We start from the raw sequence: 24,926 nt of genomic DNA, 5'->3' as shown, positions 1-24,926 counted from the left end.
GATGGTGTTCTTGGGGTTGTACTCATCCTTCTTCTCCCTCCAAACACGGCGAGTGGAGTTTAGACCAAAAAGCTCTATTTTTGTCTCATCAGACCACATGACCTTCTCCCATTCCTCCTCTGGATCATCCAGATGGTCATTGGCACACTTTAGACGGGCCTGGACATGCGCTGGCTTGAGCAGGGGGACCTTGCGTGCGCTGCAGGATTTTAATCCATGACGGCATAGTGTGTTACTAATGGTTTTCTTTGAGACTGTGGTCCCAGCTCTCTTCAGGTCATTGACCAGGTCCTGCCGTATAGTTCTGGGCTGATCCCTCACCTTCCTCATGATCATTGATGCCCCACGAGGTGAGATCTTGCATGGAGCCCCAGACCGAGGTTGATTGACCGTCATCTTGAACTTCCATTTTCTAATAATTGCGCCAACAGTTGTTGCCTTCTCACCAAGCTGCTTGCCTATTGTCCTGTAGCCCATCCCAGCCTTGTGCAGGTCTACAATTTTATCCCTGATGTCCTTACACAGCTCTCTGGTCTTGGCCATTGTGGAGAGGTTGGAGTCTGTTTGATTGAGTGTGTGGACAGGTGTCTTTTATACAGGTAACGAGTTCAAACAGGTGCAGTTAATACAGGTAATGAGTGGAGAACAGGAGGGCTTCTTAAAGAAAAACTAACAGGTCTGTGAGAGCCGGAATTCTTACTGGTTGGTAGGTGATCAAATACTTATGTCATGCAATAAAATGCAAATTAATTACTTAAAAATCATACAATGTGATTTTCTGGATTTTTGTTTTAGATTCCGTCTCTCACAGTTGAAGTGTACCTATGATAAAAATTACAAACCTCTACACGCTTTCTAAGTAGGAAAACCTGCAAAATTGGCAGTGTATCAAATACTTGTTCTCCCCACTGTATGCCGATGTGAAGGTTTCCAACTCCTAACACTGCTGCAGAGAAGAAGCGTGTGAAGAGTGGGTTTGTTCATTCTAGCCCAATAAACCGCTGGCACCACCTCAAGTGTTTGTCATAAATCAGACCTCTCTCTCCTCTCCTGGAGTGGGCTTGGAGAGCTATCCACACATTATGCATGTCTGTGTGCTGCCTGTCAACGACTTGGCTAATAACTCCACGTTGTAGTTTATCTTAAAGATGCTAGTGTTTGCAAGTTGAGGAGAAGGATGGAAGATGGAGTGAGTTGTTGTTGTGTTGTTGAGAAGTTGTTTTGTTTTTTCTCTGATTTTACTCTTCCTCTCTCCCTCTCTCTCTTTCTCCCCCCTCTCATCTCTCTTTCTCCCCCCTCTCATCTCTCTCTCCTCATCCCTCTCTCTCCTCATCCCTCACTCTCTCCCCACTCTCTCTCTTTCTCCTCATCCCTCACACTCTCTCTCTCTCTCTCCTCATCCCTCACTCTCTCCCCACTCCCTCTCATCGCCCTCTCTCCTCTCCTCATCGCCCTCTCTCTCTCTCTCTCTCTCTCAGCCCTACCCCTCACCTCCACTTCTCCATCAAGCACCCTCACACCCTGTCCTGGAAGTACTATAAGATGTTCCAGTGTAAAGCCCACTTGGTCATGAGGCTCATCGAGAACAGGATCAGCATGGAGTTCATGCTGCAGGTGAGCAATTAATAATCCATTAATAATCCATCAATCAGGATCATCAATCACCTAGTATGCAGGCTGGTTCCTGTAAACATCTGGCCACACTTGAAGTCTATTTGTTTAAACACTAATACCTACAGGGATTCAACACTTGAGTTTATTATTACTGCACTACATTGTAGAGTCTGGGGCATTCCAGTTCAATTCCTAGCAGTTTCATGAAATTTCTCTAGAGCAAGGTTTCCCAAACTCGGTCCTCGGGACCCCAAGGGTTGCACGTTTTGGTTTTTGCCCTAACACTACACAGCTGATTCAAATAATCAACTAATTATCAAGCTTTTTCGAATCCTCAATTCATTGGACCACAGATCCGAGCACCACATTGACTCTTCCCCTGTTAAGCTCCTGAGTCTGGCCAGTTCAGCCAGATACATGAACTCCATTGTTCTGTTTCCTATGTGCTAGGTGTTCAACAAGTTACTAAGCCTGGCCAGTACGGCCTCCTCCCAGAAGTACCAGTCACACATGTGGAGCCAGATGCTGGTATCCACCCACAGCTTCCTCAAGTCCATCTCCAACGTGTCGGGGAAGGACATAGGGCCCCTCATCAAGCAGTGGGTGTATCCTTTAACCTGGAGGTACTGGTTGTAACATGACTATAACACTGTAATAGCAGGTTAATAGTTAGTTAGGGCATAGGGCCCCTCATCAAGCAGTGGGTGTGTCCGTTCAGCTCCCTCAGCCTGCTTAGCAGAACACTGGAGAGACCGGCCTGGTTAGAACACTGGAGAGACCGGCCTGGTTAGAACACTGGAGAGACTGGCCTGGTTAGAACACTGGAGAGACCGGCCTGGTTAGAACACTGGAGAGACTGGCCTGGTTAGAACACTGGAGAGACTGGCCTGGTTAGAACACTGGAGAGACTGGCCTGGTTAGAACACTGGAGAGACTGGCCTGGTTAGAACACTGGAGAGACCGGCCTGGTTAGAACACTGGAGAGACCGACCTGGTTAGAACACTGGAGAGACTGGCCTGGTTAGAACACTGGAGAGACTGGCCTGGTTAGAACACTGGAGAGACTGGCCTGGTTAGAACACTGGAGAGACTGGCCTGGTTAGAACACTGGAGAGACTGGCCTGGTTAGAACACTGGAGAGACTGGCCTGGTTAGAACACTGGAGAGACTGGCCTGGTTAGAACACTAATAACTGATTGATGACTGCCCTGGTTATAAAGCCTGCTTAAGCAGTGTAATATGTACGTTTGGAATTTTCAAATGATTACTGATTTTGTATTTTAATATAAGTTCACTGTAATGTCCAGAGTTGGCAACTGAAATGGACATGTATTGGACATATCATCAGTCAGCTGAAAGGACACACCCACTGCTTGTCTATTTATAGTCTGTATGTAATATCAAGACTTTGGATGATTTAATATCCATTATACAACTAGAATTATAAACTGGGTGGTTCGAGCCCTGAATGCTGATTGGCTGACAGCCGTGGTACATCAGACCATATACCAACGGGAATGACGAAACACTTATTTTTACTGCTCTAATTACGTTGGTAACCAGTTTATAATAGCAATAAGGCGCCTCGGGGGTTTGTGGTATATGGCCAATATACCACGGCTCCGCGTTGCGTCGTGCATAAGAACAGCCCTTAGCCGTGGTATATTGGACATATACCACACCCCCTCGGGCCTTATTGCTTAAATATACCATATCACCAACATTTTCCAAAACGATTCCTGTGGTTATTACACTGCAATAATTGAATGATTTATGCATACTGCTCTAGTTATTGCATTGTAACGCCATTGTGCCCCTGATTGTGATCAGTACTGTAATTGTTCCAGTTGAGATATTAGCCTTAATTCAAACCCGCAGAGACCAGAGTGCAGTGGTGAAGTTCTTTGGTAGTTTTGCCTTCAACAGGAAACGGAACGTTCTAGAACTGGAGATCCGACAGGACTACACCTCCTCTGGAACACAGAAATACGTGGTAGGTCCTCTTTGAGCTGAGTTGGTTTAATTTTACTGGTGTGCAGGATGCGCGCAGTTAGCACTTTTGGGACTATTCCATTGGTTCCATTGTACCAGCAAAGATAAATCAAGCTACCGCAAGTATTTGACATTTTGTGTTTGACCCAAGTCTGAGGTTGAGTAGTAAGGTGAATCACTGTCTTTGTTCCGTAGGGCCCCATCAAGGTGACAGTCCAGGAGCTGGATGGATCCTTCAACCACACTCTGCAGATAGAGGAGAACAGCCTGAAGCACGACATTCCCTGCCACTCAAAGAGCAGACGGTAAACTCAAGCTTGCATCTGTTTTTGTTTGCTATACAAACACATTTCAATAAGCCTACTGCAATGCCGTCTTAGCTGTAGTTTGGAGGAGCAAGTTTTTGTCACGCAGTTTATCTCCACCTCCTTAGTTACTAATTTCTTCCTTCTCCAGAAACAAGAAGAAGAAAATACCTTTGATGAACGGGGAGGAGGTTGACATGGACCTGTCTGCTATGGAGTAAGAGTTTCCACTGCTTTATATTGCTCCCACTCTCTCTCACTCACCTGTCTGTTATGGAGTCAGACTTTCCATTGCTCCAACTCACTCATCTCCTCAGAACTCTGAGGCCTCAGTGCTGCCCAGCCCAGGGTGTCTCTGTCTCCTGGCCCCGCCCCTCTCTGTCTCCTGGCCCCGCCCCTCTCTTCAGTCTACTCTAAAGTGATCCCTCTGATCTGGTTTGATGTCTGACTGTCTGCTCACTGACTGTCTGCTCACTGGCTGTCTGCTCCCTGACTGTCTGCTCACTGACTGTCTGCTCACTGGCTGTCTGCTCACTGGCTGTCTGCTCACTGGCTGTCTGCTCACTGACTGTCTGCTCACTGGCTGTCTGCTCACTGGCTGTCTGCTCACTGGCTGTCTGCTCCCTGACTGTCTGCTCCCTGACTATCTGCTCACTGACTATCTGCTCCCTGACTGTCTGCTCACTGGCTGTCTGCTCACTGGCTGTCTGCTCACTGACTGTCTGCTCACTGGCTGTCTGCTCACTGGCTGTCTGCTCACTGACTGTCTGCTCACTGGCTGTCTGCTCACTGGCTGTCTGCTCACTGGCTGTCTGCTCACTGGCTGTCTGCTCACTGGCTGTCTGCTCCAGCTTGTTTTCTCAGTTGCCAATGAAGTAGAGGCAGGAACAGGGACAGCAGCACTGATACTACAGAGTTAGGGAGAGCAGCACTGATACTACAGAGTTAGGGAGAGCAGCACTGATACTACAGAGTTAGGGACAGCAGCACTGATACTACAGAGTTAGGGAGAACAGCACTGATACTACAGAGTTAGGGAGAACAGCACTGATACTACAGAGTTAGGGAGAACAGCACTGATACTACAGAGTTAGGGAGAACAGCACTGATACTACAGAGTTAGGGAGAACAGCACTGATACTACAGAGTTAGGGACAGCAGCACTGATACTACAGAGTTATGGAGAACAGCACTGATACTACAGAGTTAGGGACAGCAGCACTGATACTACAGAGTTAGGGAGAACAGCACTGATACTACAGAGTTAGGGAGAACAGCACTGATACTACAGAGTTAGGGAGAACAGCACTGATACTACAGAGTTAGGGAGAACAGCACTGATACTACAGAGTTAGGGACAGCAGCACTGATACTACAGAGTTAGGGAGAACAGCACTGATACTACAGAGTTAGGGAGAACAGCACTGATACTACAGAGTTAGGGAGAACAGCACTGATACTACAGAGTTAGGGAGAACAGCACTGATACTACAGAGTTAGGGAGAACAGCACTGATACTACAGAGTTAGGGACAGCAGCACTGATACTACAGAGTTAGGGACAGCAGCACTGATACTACAGAGTTAGGGACAGCAGCACTGATACTACAGAGTTAGGGAGAACAGCACTGAAACTACAGAGTTAGGGAGAACAGCACTGATACTACAGAGTTAGGGAGAACAGCACTGATACTACAGAGTTAGGGAGAACAGCACTGATACTACAGAGTTAGGGACAGCAGCACTGATACTACAGAGTTAGGGAGAACAGCACTGATACTACAGAGTTAGGGAGAACAGCACTGATACTACAGAGTTAGGGAGAACAGCACTGATACTACAGAGTTAGGGACAGCAGCACTGATACTACAGAGTTAGGGAGAACAGCACTGAAACTACAGAGTTAGGGACAGCAGCACTGATACTACAGAGTTAGGGAGAACAGCACTGATACTACAGAGTTAGGGAGAACAGCACTGATACTACAGAGTTAGGGAGAACAGCACTGATACTACAGAGTTAGGGAGAACAGCACTGATACTACAGAGTTAGGGAGAACAGCACTGATACTACAGAGTTAGGGACAGCAGCACTGATACTACAGAGTTAGGGAGAACAGCACTGATACTACAGAGTTAGGGAGAACAGCACTGATACTACAGAGTTAGGGAGAACAGCACTGATACTACAGAGTTAGGGACAGCAGCACTGATACTACAGAGTTAGGGAGAACAGCACTGATACTACAGAGTTAGGGAGAACAGCACTGATACTACAGAGTTAGGGACAGCAGCACTGATACTACAGAGTTAGGGAGAACAGCACTGAAACTACAGAGTTAGGGACAGCAGCACTGATACTACAGAGTTAGGGAGAACAGCACTGATACTACAGAGTTAGGGAGAACAGCACTGAAACTACAGAGTTAGGCAGTTACCGAGCAGTGAGAAACTAACCAACAACCCAGCAGGCAGTTACAACTGTCTACAACCCTCGTGCCAAGTCTTTGGCAACTTTAACATCGCTCCAGCCAGACAGGCCTCCTACGTCCCCTCTGCTGTGGTGTCGTCTGCCTGCCTCTCTCTCCACTGTTTAAACTGCAGCGGGTGTTGGCTTCAGTCAATCACTTCTGTTTGGTTTAGATTTGGGCCATCCTACCCTCAGAGGGAACATCAGGTTGTGACATCATTATCACAGCCTCAGAGGGAACAAAGGATCTAGCCATTAAAATACACTGCTCAAAAAAATAAAGGGAACACTAAAATAACACACCCTAGATCTGAATGAATGAAATAATCTTATTAAATACTTTTTTCTTTACATAGTTGAATGTGCTGACAACAAAATCACACAAAAATTATTAATGGAAATTAAATGTATCAACCCATGGAGGTCTGGATTTGGAGTCACCCTCAAAATAAAGTGGAAAACCACACTACAGGCTGATCCAACTTTGATGTAATGTCCTTAAAACAAGTCAAAATGAGGCTCAGTAGTGTGTGTGGCCTCCACGTGCCTGTATGACCTCTCTACAACGCCTGGGCATGCTCCTGATGAGGTGGCGGATGGTCTCCTGAGGGATCTCCTCCCAGACCTGGACTAAAGCATCCGCCAACTCCTGGACAGTCTGTGGTGCAACGTGGCATTGGTGGATGGAGCGAGACATGATGTCCCAGATGTGCTCAATTGGATTCAGGTCTGGGGAACGGGCGGGCCAGTCCATAGCATCAATGCCTTCCTCTTGCAGGAACTGCTGACACACTCCAGCCACATGAGGTCTAGCATTGTCTTGCATTAGGAGGAACCCAGGGCCAACCGCACCAGCATATGGTCTCACAAGGGGTCTGAGGATCTCATCTCGGTACCTAATGGCAGTCAGGCTACCTCTGGCGAGCACATGGAGGGCTGTGCGGCCCCCCAAAGAAATGCCACCCCACACCATGACTGACCCACCGCCAAACCGGTCATGCTGGAGGATGTTGCAGGCAGCAGAACGTTCTCCATGGCATCTCCAGACTCTGTCACGTCTGTCACGTGCTCAGTGTGAACCTGCTTTCATCTGTGAAGAGCACAGGGCGCCAGTGGCGAATTTGCCAATCTTGGTGTTCTCTGGCAAATGCCAAACGTCCTGCATGGTGTTGGGCTGTAAGCACAACCCCCACTTGTGGATGTCGGGCCCTCATACCACCCTCATGGAGTCTGTTTCTGACCGTTTGAGCAGACACATGCACATTTGTGGCCTGCTGGAGGTCATTTTGCAGGGCTCTGGCAGTGCTCCTCCTGCTCCTCCTTGCACAAAGGCGGAGGTAGCAGTCCTGCTGCTGGGTTGTTGCCCTCCTACGGCCTTCTCCACGTCTCCTGATGTACTGGCCTGTCTCCTGGTAGCGCCTCCATGCTCTGGACACTACGCTGACAGACACAGCAAACCTTCTTGCCACAGCTCGCATTGATGTGCCATCCTGAATGAGCTGCACTACCTGAGCCACTTGTGTGGGTTGTAGACTCCGTCTCATGCTACCACTAGAGTGAAAGCACCGCCAGCATTCAAAAGTGACCAAAACATCAGCCAGGAAGCATAGGAACTGAGAAGTGGTCTGTGGTCACCACATGCAAAACCAGTCCTTTATTGGGGGGTATCTTGCTAATTGCCTATAATTTCCACCTGTTGTCTATTCCATTTGCACAACAGCATGTGAAATGTATTGTCAATCAGTGTTGCTTCCTAAGTGGACAGTTTGATTTCACAGAAGTGTGATTGACTTGGAGTTACATTGTGTTGTTTAAGTGTTCCCTTTATTTTTTTGAGCAGTGTATAATAATCAACATACTTCAGTGTTAAAAGTTTCAGTCAAATCAGTTCAATTCAGACAAGCCACTCTCCTTAACACTAAAGTATTAAGTTCGTTCCATTCCACAAAGAAACCATAACTAACTAACTCTGTTTCTCACGCAGTGCGGATTCTCCCTTGCTGTGGATCCGGATCGATCCGGACATGTCCATCCTGCGTAAGGTGGAGTTTGAGCAGGCAGACTTCATGTGGCAGTACCAGCTCCGGTACGGGCCGCTTCACATTTTACTTTTATGAATTGGCCTTTGCATGGATTTGTTTCTTCATGTATTCTTGCACACAAGTTAAAAAAGACAATCCTTATTTCCAAACATGAAAAAGATGACAACAGATCACGCCACAGAGCCATGACAACAGATCACGCCACAGAGCCATGACAACAGATCACGCCACAGAGCCATGACAACAGATCACGCCACAGAGCCATGACAACAGATCACACCACAGAGCCATGACAACAGATCACGCCACAGAGCCATGACAACAGATCACACCACAGAGCCATGACAACAGATCACACCACAGAGCCATGACCGCAGATCACACCACAGAGCCATGACAACAGATCACACCACAGAGCCATGACAGCGGATCACACCACAGAGCCATGACAACAGATCACACCACAGAGCCATGACAACAGATCACACCACAGAGCCATGACCGCAGATCACACCACAGAGCCATGACAACAGATCACACCACAGAGCCATGACCGCAGATCACACCACACCACAGAGCCATGACCGCAGATCACACCACAGAGCCATGACCGCAGATCACACCACAGAGCCATGACAACAGATCACACCACAGAGCCATGACAACAGATCACACCACAGAGCCATGACAACAGATCACGCCACAGAGCCATGACCGCAGATCACACCACAGAGCCATGACAGCGGATCACACCACAGAGCCATGACAGCGGATCACACCACAGAGCCATGACAACAGATCACACCACAGAGCCATGACAACAGATCACACCACAGAGCCATGACAACACAAGCTATAGATCTGACATGTCAACATGAAGCTCAAAGCAAACTAGAAAAGGTACATTTTCCTGAAGAAGATGTGTGTGCTTGCTTGTCTTGGAAGTATTCTTCATGGTTCATAACGATCTTCCTCAGGTATGAGCGTGACGTAGTGGCCCAGGAGGAGTCTATTTTAGCCCTGGAGAAGTTCCCCACCCCAGCCTCCCGTCTGGCCCTCACCGACATCCTAGAACAGGACCAGTGCTTCTACAAGGTCCGCCAGGGGGCCTGCTTCTGCCTCGCCAAGGTAGGAAGTACACTTATGCCACCCACCCATCCAACTTTAGCCCCCCATTGATTCATTACCCATGGTAGGATGTTAGTGTGATGATGGAGAGTTGAGCACACCAGTCCTTTATTCTAAGCCAAGGGGACTGCTGTGCCATTAGGCCATCCACCTTCCTAGTCTTCATTCTTCTTTAAAACCCAATTCAACAACCCCTGTAGAACATTATCCTGTCAAATTTTTTTTTTGTTGCTTTATCTGTCAACCCCCCCCCCCCAATATCCGATTTCATTTCCTACATTTATAATATTTTCACCTGAATCAATATTTTCGTAAAATCAAAATTTTATTTATAGATTGCTAACTCCATGATGAGCACGTGGACGGGTCCTCCAGCCATGAAGTCTCTGTTCACCAGGATGTTCTGCTGTAAGAGTTGTCCCAACATCGTCAAGACCAACAACTTCATCAGCTTCCAGAGCTACTTCCTACAGAAGGTACTTAACCATGGCGCATCACCTCAACGCAGAGCAGTAGACTAAGGCTCGTCGGTTAAATATCTACCGTCGTGGTGTGCATGTTCACAAGCTGTGGAGTGTTTCAGTTCAACCTTTTTAGGAGACAACGGTGGCCAAAATATGAATTAGTTTCCATGGAAATTGCAAGAAATATGTTAACGTTGATGAAGCTGGTTTTACTGTAGTACAGTATTTTGACCTCTGATGACCTCTGTAATGACCTCTGTAATGACCTCTGTGTTCGATCTATCCCTAGACCATGCCTGTAGCCATGGCTCAACTCAGAGACATCCAGAACCTCTGTCCCAAAGATGTCCTCAACTTCATCCTGGACCTCATCAAGTACAACGACAACAGGAAGAACAAGGTGAGATGGGTTTGTTTTGTTGTGACTCAGTGAATAAAACACAGGACACAAACATATCACCCACCACCATTCCTCGTCCCTATGGCAACCCTTCCCACAGAAATTAGCAGAAAGTTAAAAAGTCATGGAATACTTAACAGACTGTACAAATAAACTAAAAACAGATTGCCAGTATGATTGGTGGAGTTAATATAACGATTCAGTTAGGGAGCTGGGTTTCATAACTTTACTAGATGACATCCAGGCTGATGATCTGGTCCTGTGGGTTATGTTCAGACACAGCATGACAACACCAGTGGAGAGGGCAGGACAAGAGGACAACAGAGTTGTGTGTTAATGACTGTAATCGTTGATTAGACAGTTGGTGATGGGACGTTGACAGGGTAAAGGAGAGGAACCGTTCAGAGAGTGGTGGACCAGGCTTCCCCATCGTTGGGAATACTGTCTGAGTGATCTGGAGTTGGCTGTGCCGACCACTAGGCCAGTCTCTGACGGGCACTAATGAGTGATCTGGAGTTGGCTCTGCCGACCACTAGGCCAGACTCTGACGGGGACTAATGACTTTAATATTGTTGTTGTCTTTTTCCTAGTTCTCTGACAACTACTACCGTGCTGAGCTGATTGATGCTCTGACCAACTCCCTGACCCCGGCCATCAGCATTAGTAACGAGGTCCGCACCGTGGACAACCTCAACGGAGACGTACGGCTCATCCTGGAGGAGATCACACGCTTTCTTAACATGGAGAAACTGCTGCCCAGCTACCGCAACACCATCACTGTCAGGTAGAGATATCACTACTATAGATACCATTATACATTATACTAAACATCCTGGAGGAGATCATCACTACTGCCCAGCTACCGCAACACCATCACTGTCAGGTAGAGATATCACTACTATAGATACCACTATACATTATACTAAACATCCTGGAGGAGATCATCACTACTGCCCAGCTACCGCAACACCATCACTGTCAGGTAGAGATATCACTACTATAGATACCATTATACATTATAGTAAACATCCTGGAGGAGATCATCACTACTGCCCAGCTACCGCAACACCATCACTGTCAGGTAGAGATATCACTACTATAGATACCACTATACATTATACTAAACATCCTGGAGGAGATCATCACTACTGCCCAGCTACCACAACACCATCACTGTCAGGTGTAACACAATTTAGGATGAAGTGGAGGACTAGTGCATGGTAAGTGCTGGTGGTAAATGCTGGTGCTTGGTGTCAGTGTTTTGATTTGCCGGTGTTAGTGGCTGGTTTTACATTGTGTTGATAGATAAAATATTGACCAAATAGTGGTTGACCCAAAGGGTCATTGTTGAGCTGGCTGGCGTGGAAGCTTTTTGGCCCTTGTACCCTCTTCCCTGATATTGCCAAACACGTCCCGTACAAGAAGCTAGTTGAGTGCCAGGGTAAACTTTCTCACCTACATGATCTTATCAATGAAAATGCCTTAAAGGCACAATCTGCAACTTTGATTTCCAGTTGCAACACTCCAAATCTTTTTAACCCTAAAGGGTGTTGGCGTGTACAAAATCATAGAGGAACTTTGATTTAGGGTTATAGATGAGTGATCCTTATCTCTCTCCTCCATCTCTCTCCCTCTCTCTCTCTCCTCCCTCTCTCTCTCCTCCATCTCTCTCCCTCTCTCTCTCCTCCATCTCTTTCTCCTCCATCTCTCTCCCTCTCCTCCATCTCTCTCCCTCTCTCTCCTCCATTTCTCTCCCTCTCTCCTCCATTTCTCTCCCTCTCTCCTCCATCCCTCTCTCTCTCCTCCATCCCTCTCACTCTCTCCTCTATCCCTCTCTCTCTCCTCTATCCCTCTCTCTCTCCTCCATCCCCCTCTCTCTCTCCTCCATCCCCCTCTCTCTCTCCTCCATCCCTCTCTCTCTCCTCCATCCCTCTCTCTCTCCTCCATCCCTCTCTCTCTCCTCCATCCCTCTCTCTCTCTCTTCCATCCCCCTCTCTCTCTCTTCCATCCCCCTCTCTCTCTCTTCCATCCCCCCCTCTCTCTCTCTTCCATCCCCCCTCTCTCTCTCTTCCACCCCCCCCTCTCTCTCTCTTCCACCCCCCCCTCTCTCTCTCCTCCACCCCTCCCCTCTCTCTCTCCTCCACCCCCCCCTCTCTCTCTCCTCCACCCCACCCCCCTCTCGCTCTCCTCCACCCCCCCCCTCTCTCTCTCCTCCATCCCTCTCTCCTCCATCCCTCTCTCTCTCTTTCTTCTATCTCTCTCTCTCCAGTTGTCTCAGAGCTATCCGGATGCTTCAGAAGAATGGCCATATTCCCAGTGACCCCTCTCTGTTTAAGTCCTATGCAGAATACGGACACTTTGTGGATGTGCGTGTCGCAGCACTGGAAGCTGTGGTGGACTACACAAGAGGTATGCACCAAACTAGTAGTAGGGAAGTTAGTAGAACACACCCTATTCCCTATGTAGTGCACTACATTTAGCCAGAGCCACATAGGGTTAGAATTAGTTAAAAGTAGTGGACTTGACTACAGTGCATTCGGAAAGTATTCAGATCCCTTGACTTTTTCCACATTTTGTTACGTTACAGCCTTATTTTATAATGGATTACAGTTTTTCCCCCTCATCAGTCTACACACAATAACCCATAATGACAAAGCAAAAACTGGTTTTTAGATTTAATTTTTTTTTTATATACAAATATATATCAAATTTACATAATTATTCAGATCCTTTAAAGTACTTTGTTGAAGCACTTTTGGCAGCGATTACAGCTTTGAGTCTTCTTGGGTACGACGCTACAAGCTTGGCACACCTGTATTTGGGGAGTTTCTCCCATTCTACTCTGCAGATCCTCTCAAGCTCTGTCAGGTTGGATGGGGAGCGTTGCTGCACAGCTATTTTCAGGTCTCTCCAGAGATGTTCGATCGGGTTCAAGTCCGGGCTCTGGCTTGGGCCACTCAAGGACATTCAGAAACTTGGCCCGAAGCCACTCCTTCCGAATGCACACTACATGGAGACTAGCATGCCATTTTGGACACAGCCTAGTTCTCTGGGGTGAACACCTTGACCTGGGGGGGTGGGGGGGGGGGGCTGCCTGCCTGTCTGTCTGTCAGGGCAGAGGTGTGTGTGTGTGGTGTGTGTGTGTGTGTGTGTGTGGTGTGTTTTAACATGCTGTTTATTACTAGTTGACAGGAGCTCTTTGGAACTGCAGTGGCTGCTCAACATGGTCCAGAATGACCCCGCTCACTACATCAGGTACTGTGTGTGTGTGTGTGTGTGTGTGTGTGTGTGTGTGTCAGATATGTCTGTTGGGTTGGCTGCCTCATACATAAAAGATACATCATCATTTATCTCTCTGGCTTCAGGATATGGGAACATTTTTTGTCAAAGTCAGCAAGAAAACGGGTGGTTATTTATTTACTGCTGTGTAAAAACAAGGACTGTCACAGTGAATTTATCAATTGATGTATTTATGTATTGTATACAAAATGTATTGATGATACTTAATGCTCAGCAGTTTGAATCTAAATACATGAATCCTGATTGTGTCCCAGGAAAGGTGTTATGTGATGGTCTGTGGCTGTGAAGTAACAGGATGTTAACCTCCACTTCCTCTATGTTCGTTCAGACACAAGATCCTGAGCATGCTGGGTAAAAACCCTCCCTTCACCAAAGCAGCCGAGTCTCCACTCTGCAACGAGGCTCTGGTTGACCAGCTGTGGAAACTCATGAACTCAGGTGAGACCTTAGTGCATCTTAAATGGCACCCTATTCCCTATGTAGTGCACTGCGTTGGACCAGAGCCCACATAAAGCTTCCACATAGGGCTCTGGTCAAAAGTAGTGTACCATGTAGGGAATAGGGTGCCATTTCAGATAAGACATAACTAATGAAACCTGATGAGACACAGTACAGACAGAGAACCCCAGGCCTGGCTAGTCAAACCCCCACCTGGAACTGGTGTGATATCCACTCAGGCCTGGCTAGTCAAACCCCCACCTGGAACTGGTGTGATATCCACTCAGGCCTGGCTAGTCAAACCCCCATCTGGAACTGGTGTGATATCCACTCAGGCCTGGCTAGTCAAACCCCCATCTGGCGCTGGTGTGATATCCACTCAGGCCTGGCTAGTCAAACCCCCATCTGGAACTGGTGTGATATCCACTCAGGCCTGGCTAGTCAAACCCCCATCTGGAGCTGGTGTGATATCCACTCAGGCCTGGCTAGTCAAACCCCCATCTGGAACTGGTGTGATATCCACTCAGGCCTGGCTAGTCAAACCCCCATCTGGAACTGGTGTGATATCCACTCAGGCCTGGCTAGTCAAACCCCCACCTGGAACTGGTGTGATATCCACTCAGGCCTGGCTAGTCAAACCCCCATCTGGAACTGGTGTGATATCCACTCAGGCCTGGCTAGTCAAACCCCCATCTGGAACTGGTGTGATATCCACTCAGGCCTGGCTAGTCAAACCCCCATCTGGCGCTGGTGTGATATCCACTCAGGCCTGGCTAGTCAAACCCCCACCTGGCGCTGGTGTGATATCCACTCAGGCCTGGCTAGTCAAACCCCCACCTGGAACTGGTGTGATATCCACTCAGGCCTGGCTAGTCAAACCCCCATCTGGAACTGGTGTGATATCCACTCAGGCCTGGCTAGTCAAACCCCCATCTGGAACTGGTGTGATATCCACTCAGGCCTGGCTAGTCAAACCCCCACCTGGAACTGGTGTGATATCCACTCAGGCCTGGCTAGTCAAACCCCCACCTGGAACTGGTGTGATATCCACTCAGGCCTGGCTAGTCAAACCCCCATCTGGAACTGGTGTGATATCCACTCAGGCCTGGCTAGTCAAACCCCCATCTGGAACTGGTGTGATATCCACTCAGGCCTGGCTAGTCAAACCCCCACCTGGAACTGGTGTGATATCCACTCAGGCCTGGCTAGTCAAACCCCCATCTGGAACTGGTGTGATATCCACTCAGGCCTGGCTAGTCAAACCCCCATCTGGAACTGGTGTGATATCCACTCAGGCCTGGCTAGTCAAACCCCCATCTGGAACTGGTGTGATATCCACTCAGGCCTGGCTAGTCAAACCCCCATCTGGAACTGGTGTGATATCCACTCAGGCCTGGCTAGTCAAACCCCCATCTGGCGCTGGTGTGATATCCACTCAGGCCTGGCTAGTCAAACCCCCACCTGGAACTGGTGTGATATCCACTCAGGCCTGGCTAGTCAAACCCCCATCTGGCGCTGGTGTGATATCCAGCTAGGGACAGAGTTACTGCTAGGGACAGACAGACAAGAGACGGAGATACTGCCAGAGACGGAGCACTGTTCACGAATCAAATCCATATGTGTAACTAGCTAACCCCAACAGTCATGTATCAATGTTTGTGATGGTAAGAGTTGCACAACTGTCTAATTCGATGTTTGCACCGTAACCTCATAGTTATTGTATCATTTCAAATCCAAAGTGCTGGAGAACAGAGCTAAAACAACAGAAAATGTGTCACTGTCCCAATACTTTTGGACCTCCCTGTATTACATTATGTCCACGGTCCTAACTTCAACTGTCGGTCTCTGACTCAATATTACACTACATGAAGAAACTAGGAACAAGTGTTCTGCTTCATCACGTTACATTTACAAACCGCAGCAGTCTTATTTAAACCTTGTTTCAAAAGGTGCCAAACGTTGTGAAAGTCTTTCAAAGAGAGAGCCGATTTCTCTAACAGTCGTAAACATCTGTTTCTCTCCCAGGGATTGTTGAGTCTGAGACAGACAGACAGTGTGGACAATGGACATATTATGTGTTGTTGTTGCATCAATCCAGTTTGAGTGGTAAGCTGCGCCCCCAACAGAAATCTGTTATTTGAAAGACTTGGAAGAATTGGCACCTTTTGAAACAAGGTTTATATTTTAATGGGCTGCTGGGGGTTGTAGATGTGAGGAGACTGAACACTTGTTCTGTTTCTCATTGTGAAGCATAATATTTCATATGTTTGAGTGTACTTCTGTGCTCTTGAGGTTGGCTGTGACTTTTGGCAGTGTAACGCCACCCTCGTTGCCAACCCAGTTTATGACTCGCAGTAATAAACGGTTCATAATCTGTTCTTTTATTATTCCATGCAACATAACATCAGCGGTTACGTTCAACGCCACTTATTATCACTGGCTTGGCTTGGAAAACAATTGAGAAAGTATTTGCGATTGATCTATTATGTTAAATTCAAACCCGTTAATGTCAGTTAATCTCTATTTTATCAGATGTTATGTACATGATAACACCACGAGTGTTATGATAACACTCGTGGTCCTCTGTAGCTCAGCTGGTAGAGCAAGGCGCTTGTAACGCCAGGGTAGTGGGTTCAATCCCCGGGACCACCCATACACAAAAATGTATGCACGCATGACTGTAAGTCGCTTTGGATAAAAGCGTCTGCTAAATGGCATATTATATTATATTATTACTTAACTATGACTGGACACTGAATAACATACTGTAGCTTTATGCACAATGGCATTTCTAGTTTTCTCAAAACTTTTCTAAGACAAACTAAGACCCTATTCCTAAACCCCTTTCCTCTGAGTGTTTATGGGTTTAATTTGACACAGTATCAGTGATTACATTCATGCTTAGAAAACAATTGTGAAACTTTCCAATGATCTGAACATGACTTTTGTCCATCTGTAAAGCTGAGTGTGTTTTAGACCCTCTCGTTTCACTGTTCCCCCAGGTACGTCTCATGACTGGCGATTGCGGTGTGATGCGGTGAACCTTTACTACACTCTGTTTGGTCTGACGCGCCCCTCCTGCCTGCCCCTGCCCGAGCTGGGCCTGGTGCTCAACCTCAAGGAGAAGAAGGCCGTCCTCAACCCCACCATCAAGCCTGAACAGGGGCCAGGCACCACAGAGATAACTGGCAACACCATGGGGGTTCACATCCCCGTCATGGGCTTCACTAGCAGTGTAAGGACCCCCTGATGCTGATAATAATATATTTTAGTTGGGACTTGGGCCTTCTTGTGTCTTAGTAAATCCTCACTAAGAATATTTTTTGTCAACCTCATCTGAACTTTGTTATAACACTCATTTCTCTCTCTCCCCCTCCATCTCTTCCCTCTCTCTCTCCCCCTCCATCTCTTCCCTCCCCCTCTCTCCCCCTCCATCTCTTCTCTCCCCTCCATCTCTTCCCTCCCACTCTCTCCCCCTCCATCTCTTCCCTCTCCCTCTCTCCCCCTCCATCTCTTCCCTCTCTCCCCCTCCATCTCTTCCCTCTCCCTCTCTCCCCCTCCATCTCTTCCCTCTCCCTCTCTCCCCCTCCATCTCTTCCCTCTCCCTCTCTCCCCCTCCATCTCTTCCCTCTCTCCCCCTCCATCTCTTCCCTCTCCCTCTCTCCCCCTCCATCTCTTCCCTCTCCCTCTCTCCCCCTCCATCTCTTCCCTCTCTCCCCCTCCATCTCTTCCCTCTCCCTCTCTCCCCCTCCATCTCTTCCCTCTCCCTCTCTCCCCCTCCATCTCTTCCCTCTCCCTCTCTCTTCCCTCCCCCTCTCTACCCCTCCCCCTCTTCCCTCCCCCTCTTCCCTCCCCCTCTTCCCTCCCCCTCTTCCCTCCCCCTCTCTCCCCCTCCATCTCTTCTCTCCCCTCCATCTCTTCCCTCCCCCTCTCTCCCCCTCCATCTCTTCTCTCCCCTCCATCTCTTCCCTCCCACTCTCTCCCCCTCCATCTCTTCCCTCTCCCTCTCTCCCCCTCCATCTCTTCCCTCTCTCCCCCTCCATCTCTTCTCTCTCTCTCTCCTCCTCCATCTCTTCCCTCCCTCTCTCTCCCCCTCCATCTCTTCCCTCCCACTCTCTCCCCCTCCATCTCTTCCCTCTCCCTCTCTCCCCCTCCATCTCTTCCCTCTCCCTCTCTCCCCCTCCATCTCTTCCCTCTCCCTCTCTCCCCCTCCATCTCTTCCCTCTCCCTCTCTCCCCCTCCATCTCTTCCCTCTCCCTCTCTCCCCCTCCATCTCTTCCCTCTCCCTCTCTCTTCCCTCCCCCTCTCTACCCCTCCATCTCTTCCCTCCCCCTCTCTACCCCTCCATCTCTTCCCTCCCCCTCTTCCCTCCCCCTCTCTCCCCCTCCATCTCTTCCCTCTCACCCTCCATATTTTCCCTCTCCCTCTCTCCCCCTCCATCTCTTCCCTCCCCCTCTCCCCCTCCATCTCTTCCCTCCCCCTCTCCCCCTCCATCTCTTCTCTCTCCCTCTCTCCCCCTCCATCTCTTCCCTCTCTCTCTCTCCCCCTCCATCTCTTCCCTCTCTCTCTCCCCCTCCATCTCTTCCCTCTCCTCTCTCCCCCTCCATCTCTTCCCTCTCCCTCTCCCCCTCCATCTCTTCCCTCTCCTCTCTCCCCCTCCATCTCTTCCCTCTCCCTCTCCCCCTCCATCTCTTCCCTCTCCCTCTCCCCCTCCATCTCTTCCCTCTCCCTCTCCCCCTCCATCTCTTCCCTCTCCCTCTCTCCCCCTCCATCTCTTCCCTCCCTCCCCCTACATCTCTTCCTGCTCTCTCTCTCCCCCTCCATCTCTTCCCTCTCTCTCTCTCCCCCTCCATCTCTCCCCCTCCATCTCTTCTCTCCCCCTCCATCTCTTCCCTCTCCCTCTCTCCCCCTCCATCTCTTCCCTCCCCCTCTCCCCCTCCATCTCTTCCCTCTCCCTCTCTCCCCCTCTCTCCCTCCATCTCTTCCCTCTCCCTTTCTCCCCCTCCATCTCTTCCCTCCCCCTCTCTCCCCCTCCATCTCTTCCCTCCCCCTCTCTCCCTCCATCTCTTCCCTCTCCCTCTCTCTTCCCTCCCTCTCTCTCCCCCTCCATCTCTTCCCTCTCCCTCTCTCCCCCTCCATCTCTTCCCTCTCCCTCTCTCCCCCTCCATCTCTTCCCTCCCTCTCTCCCCCTCCATCTCTTCCCTCCCCCTCTCTCTTCCCTCCCTCTCTCTCCCCCTCCATCTCTTCCCTCTCCCTCTCTCCCCCTCCATCTCTTCCCTCCCTCTCTCTCCCCCTCCATCTCTTCCCCTCCATCTCTTCCCTCTTCCCTCTCCCTCTCTCCCCCTCCATCTCTTCCCTCTCCCTCTCTCCCCCTCCATCTCTTCCCTCCCTCTCTCTCCCCTTCCCCCCTCTAGCTGGATGAAGGCCTGATCACCATGGAGACAGTGTCCAGCGTGTCTATGTCCAGTGGTGTCGCCCCACTTCCTCAGGGTCTGAAGAGAAAGTTGGACAGTGGAGTTGGACCACTGGGCTCCTCTCCACCGGAGCCAGGCCAGGTACTGCAGGAAGAGGACAGCAGTAAAAAATTCAAGATCAGAGTAAGGATCTGGAGCGCCGTGGGGAGGCTGGGGGGATGCGCTTATACTTGTCTGGGCTTTCACTACAGGCTTTCACCAATAATGTGTGTGTGAACCATTTCAGGCTCCCCTGAGGACTGAAGCAGTGCCACTATCGACTCTAGTGTGTCTGGCTTAATCTAGCTCTCTGTTTTAAACTGATACAGTCTAACTGGTGCAATCACAATCTAACTGGTGCAATCACAATCTAACTGGTGTAATCACAATCTAACTGGTGCAATCACAATCTAACTGGTGCAATCACAGTCTAACTGGTGTAATCACAATCTAACTGGTGCAATCACAATCTAACTGGTGCAATCACAATCTAACTGGTGCAATCACAATCTAACTGGTGCAATCACAGTCTAACTGGTGCAATCACAGTCTAACTGGTGCAATCACAATCTAACTGGTGCAATCACAATCTAACTGGTGCAATCACAATCTAACTGGTGCAATCACAGTCTAACTGGTGCAATCACATTGCTGATCGTATTTGAGTTAACGTGAATCACTGTAATTGCGCAATCTTGTGAGGGTGTTGGATGATGTTTCAGTTCAACTCCATGGAGGAGAATCAGATCAGATGGTTATGACTGATGATGATGATGATGTTGTTTCAGTTCAACACCATGGAGGAGGATGAGATTGACATGGAGAGTCCCCATGACAGTCAGGCGTTCATCCACCACCACCTCAACATCCTGGAGAGGCCTTCCACACCAGGTCAGCACCCCGTCAATCATTGTCCTGCAATTATCATACTTGTTCACAACTGGGGTTGATTCATGCTTTCAGACAATCCTAAGAAATGATTCATTTTTGAAGAACATAACAGAATTCTAGATTATTTGCATTAAGTATTTTAAATCTGTCTCTTCCGGTCTCCTCTCCCCCCTCCTCAGGTAAGGAACCTCCAGTCGTGGACCAGGCCATCCTCTCCCTGCCTGTCACCCCCTTACCTTCCTTCAGCAAAGAGTCCACCTCTTCCTCCAAACACAGCACTGACCACCACCACCACCACCACCACCACCACGAGCACAAGAAGAAGAAGAGGAAGAAGCACAAGCACAAACACAAGCACAAGCACGACAGTAAAGACAAGGACAAGGAGAGGGACTCCCATGCCTTCAGTAACAGCCCTGCTAGTGGACGCTCCATGAGGTCTCCATCCATGTCTGACTAGAACACAGCGCTGCCTCCTGGTTGGTTCTTCAGTAACGGCCCTGCTAGTGGACGCTCCATGAGGTCTCTATCCATGTCTGACTAGAACACAGCGCCGCCTCCTGGTTGGTTCTTCAGTAACGGCCCTGCTAGTGGACGCTCCATGAGGTCTCCATCCACGTCTGACTAGAACACAGCGCTGCCTCCTGGTTGGTTCTTCAGTAACGGCCCTGCTAGTGGACGCTCCACGAGGTCTCCATCCATGTCTGACTAGAACACAGCGCTGCCTCCTGGTTGGTTCTTCAGTAACGGCCCTGCTAGTGGACGCTCCACGAGGTCTCCATCCACGTCTGACTAGAACACAGCGCTGCCTCCTGGTTGGTTCTTCAGTAACGGCCCTGCTAGTGGACGCTCCACGAGGTCTCCATCCATGTCTGACTAGAACACAGCGCTGCCTCCTGGTTGGTTCTTCAGTAACGGCCCTGCTAGTGGACGCTCCACGAGGTCTCCATCCATGTCTGACTAGAACACAGCGCTGCCTCCTGGTTGGTTCTTCAGTAACGGCCCTGCTAGTGGACGCTCCACGAGGTCTCCATCCATGTCTGACTAGAACACAGCGCTGCCTCCTGGTTGGTTCTTCAGTAACGGCCCTGCTAGTGGACGCTCCACGAGGTCTCCATCCATGTCTGACTAGAACACAGCGCTGCCTCCTGGTTGGTCCAGAGCTATGAAACACAGTATCACAAGAGAGACTGAGCTGTAAAACATCACCCTCAAGACTACAGCCTCCAGCTGTCAGTCAGTGTTCCAACTCCTCTGAATAGAGCTCACTGGTTTGCTGCATGTCAGCGCACTTCAGTCGGCTAGCCTGGAATCCACACTAAATATTGTTCTGTTTCACTGTTTGTATCGGAGCTATATTTAAGGTTGGATTTGGAAAATGGAGCAATATTCAGTGTGGATTCAAGGCTAGTCAGTGGAGGTGGAGGGGGGGGGAAACGTGTAGCCTAACCTACATTCTGTGACGTCATCGTTAACCACACAGAGAGGCAGACCTGTGGGCCTCTCCAGAAGGAGCCCTTTTAGTTTTAAAAGTCTCCCATCACCCTCACCACACACACACACACACACACACACACACTCTTCTGGCTATGCCTGAGCCAATCTGTCTCCTACCATCATCAACAACATGTTCAGTTAGTGGCTGGGCTCACATGGGAACGTCTTCAGCCTGTTGAGGACGTAACCGGTCTCTCGGACTGCCACTAGTCTTTCCCCAGGTTTTTATAACGTCACCCTGGACATTGAATTACAGGTTTACTGTAATTAACCCTGCTATCAAACTAAGAGGGGAAATTCCACTCTCGTTCAGAGAGCCAATCAATTCAAAGGTGGAAGAATCAAGAATGATAACCATTTAGGATGTAGATTTTATAGCAAAATGTAAATTGTGTAATTAGGCTGACCTGCAGTAGACCATGGCTGTCTGCGTTGTGAACAGTACCCTATTCCTTTCTAGTGCACTACTTTTCACCAGGTCCCATACGGCTCTGGTCAAAAAGTAGTGCACTTTATTGGGAATAGGGTGCAGTTTTGGATGCGGCCATGACTAATACCCTCATTGCTGTCCTGTATGACATGACCGTACTGAAGAGTCATTGGGTTTTTACCTGTTTCTAACCATGCATGTTTTAACTGTTCATGTTTTTATTGTTAAGTCATTTAGAGTGTGGCCTCCTTGTCCCTGACCCAATCAGTGACTAGCTTGTGGTCTCCTTGTCCCTGACCCAATCAGTGACTAGCTTGTGGCCTCCTTGTCCCTGACCCAATCAGTGACTAGCTTGTGGCCTCCTTGTCCCTGACCCAATCAGTGACTAGCTTGTGGCCTCCTTGTCCCTGACCCAATCAGTGACTAGCTTGTGGCCTCCTTGTCCCTGACCCAATCAGTGACTAGCTTGTGGCCTCCTTGTACCTGACCCAATCAGTGACTAGCTTGTGGCCTCCTTGTACCTGACCCAATCAGTGACTAGCTTGTGGCCTCCTTGTCCCTGACCCAATCAGTGACTAGCTTGTGGCCTCCTTGTCCCTGACCCAATCAGTGACTAGCTTGTGGCCTCCTTGTACCTGACCCAATCAGTATCTGTTCTATATATTCATGATGTACTGCAGTTTTGTTAGAACATTGTATTTTTTTGTAGGATAGGACTACATTATCATAAAGATGTTGGAAAATAAAGCTTCTGAAATCAAGAATGTGTTTTTATTCGTTGAACTTTTCTTCAATAACGCTCAATATATAATACCAATAAAGCTTTGAAATGTTTAAATTTTGTATACCAAGAATGTAATAACCAAGAGCATAAACTTTTAATAATTGCACCCACCACAAAAGGCAGATGGACATTTACCCTTACAACTTCCTCATTGCCGGCAGTAACAACTGCCTCATTGCCGGCAGTAACAACTGCCTCATTGCCAGCAGTAACAACTTCCTCATTGCCAGCAGTAACAACTTCCTCATTGCCGGCAGTAACAACTGCCTCATTGCCAGCAGTAACAACTGCCTCATTGCCGGCAGTAACAACTGCCTCATTGCCGGCAGTAACAACTGCCTCATTGCCGGCAGTAACAACTTCCTCATTGCCGGCAGTAACAACTGCCTCATTGCCGGCAGAAACAACTTCCTCGTTGCCGGCAGTAACAACTTCCTCGTTGCTGGCAGTAACAACTTCCTCACCGCCAGCCCAGTAACAACATCCTCATTGCTGGCAGTAACAACTTCCTCATTGCCGGCAGTAACAACTGCCTCATTGCCGGCAGTAACAACTTCCTCACCGCCAGCCCAGTAACAACTTCCTCGTTGCCGGCAGTAACAACTTCCTCGTTGCCGGCAGTAACAACTTCCTCGTTGCCGGCAGTAACAACTTCCTCGTTGCCGGCAGTAACAACTTCCTTGTTGCCAGCAGTAACAACTTCCTCACCTCAGCCCAGTAACAACTTCCTCACCTCCAGCCCAGTAACAACTTCTTCACCTCCGGCCCAGTAACAACTTCCTCACCTCCAGCCCAGTAACAACTTCCCTAACCTCCAGCCCAGTAACAACTTCCTCACCTCCAGCCCAGTAACAACTTCCTCACCTCCAGCCCAGTGACAACTTCTTCACCTCCAGCCCAGTGACAACTTCTTCACCTCCAGCCCAGTGACAACTTCTTTACCTCCAGCCCAGTGACAACTTCTTTACCTCCAGCCCAGTGACAACTTCTTTACCTCCAGCCCAGTGACAACTTCTTCACCTCCAGCCCAGTGACAACTTCTTCACCTCCAGCCCAGTGACAACTTCCTCACCTCCAGCCCAGTAACAACTTCCTCACCTCCAGTCCAGTAACAACTTCTTCACCTCCAGCCCAGTGACAACTTCTTCACCTCCAGCCCAGTGACAACTTCTTTACCTCCAGCCCAGTAACAACTTCCTCATCTCCAGCCCAGTGACAACTTCTTCACCTCCAGCCCAGTAACAACTTCTTCACCTCCAGCCCAGTAACAACTTCCTCGTTGCCGGCAGTAACAACTTCCTAACCTCCAGCCCAGTAACAACTTCTTCACCTCCAGCCCAGTAACAATTTCCCTACCTCCAGCCCAGTAACAACTTCCTCACCTCCAGCCCAGTAACAACTTCCTCACCTCCAGCCCAGTAACAACTTCTTCACCTCCAGCCCAGTAACAACTTCCTCGTTGCCGGCAGTAACAACTTCCTCACCTCCAGCCCAGTAACAATTTCCCTACCTCCAGCCCAGTAACAATTTCCCTACCTCCAGCCCAGTAACAACTTCCTCACCTCCAGCCCAGTAACAACTTCCTCACCTCCATCCCAGTAACAACTTCCCTACCTCCAGCCCAGTGACAACTTCCTCACCTCCAGCCCAGTGACAACTTTCAGTGCTCTGGTTCTTTACCTAATCTCCTCACTGTGACCTGGCTTGGCCTCCTCACTGT

The 24,926-nt window shown here is 49.0% G+C and overlaps 1 pseudogene across 1 annotated transcript in view; it reads left to right on the top strand.

The window, feature by feature from the left end:
• LOC311139271 (transcription initiation factor TFIID subunit 2-like) overlaps positions 1–23,181 on the top strand; it is a 36,234-nt pseudogene extending 13,053 nt beyond the window's left edge. Inside the window, exons 11-27 of the transcript XR_014615478.1 lie at positions 1,479–1,614; positions 2,065–2,219; positions 3,493–3,607; positions 3,802–3,911; positions 4,063–4,128; positions 8,364–8,465; positions 9,399–9,549; positions 9,885–10,025; positions 10,303–10,413; positions 11,004–11,197; positions 12,683–12,822; positions 13,599–13,668; positions 14,042–14,151; positions 17,154–17,386; positions 19,566–19,748; positions 20,393–20,495; positions 20,675–23,181. The product of XR_014615478.1 is annotated as a transcription initiation factor TFIID subunit 2-like (transcript). The remainder of the gene's footprint in view (positions 1–1,478; positions 1,615–2,064; positions 2,220–3,492; positions 3,608–3,801; positions 3,912–4,062; positions 4,129–8,363; positions 8,466–9,398; positions 9,550–9,884; positions 10,026–10,302; positions 10,414–11,003; positions 11,198–12,682; positions 12,823–13,598; positions 13,669–14,041; positions 14,152–17,153; positions 17,387–19,565; positions 19,749–20,392; positions 20,496–20,674) is intronic.
• The last annotated feature ends 1,745 nt before the right edge of the window (positions 23,182–24,926 follow it).

Source organism: Coregonus lavaretus (assembly GCF_964263955.1).
Source record: "Coregonus lavaretus genome assembly, chromosome: 13".
In the NCBI taxonomy this organism is placed as follows: Eukaryota; Metazoa; Chordata; class Actinopteri; order Salmoniformes; family Salmonidae; genus Coregonus; species Coregonus lavaretus.
The sequence above is the reverse complement of the archived record's forward strand: the minus strand, read 5'-3'. Positions and strand labels throughout refer to the sequence as shown.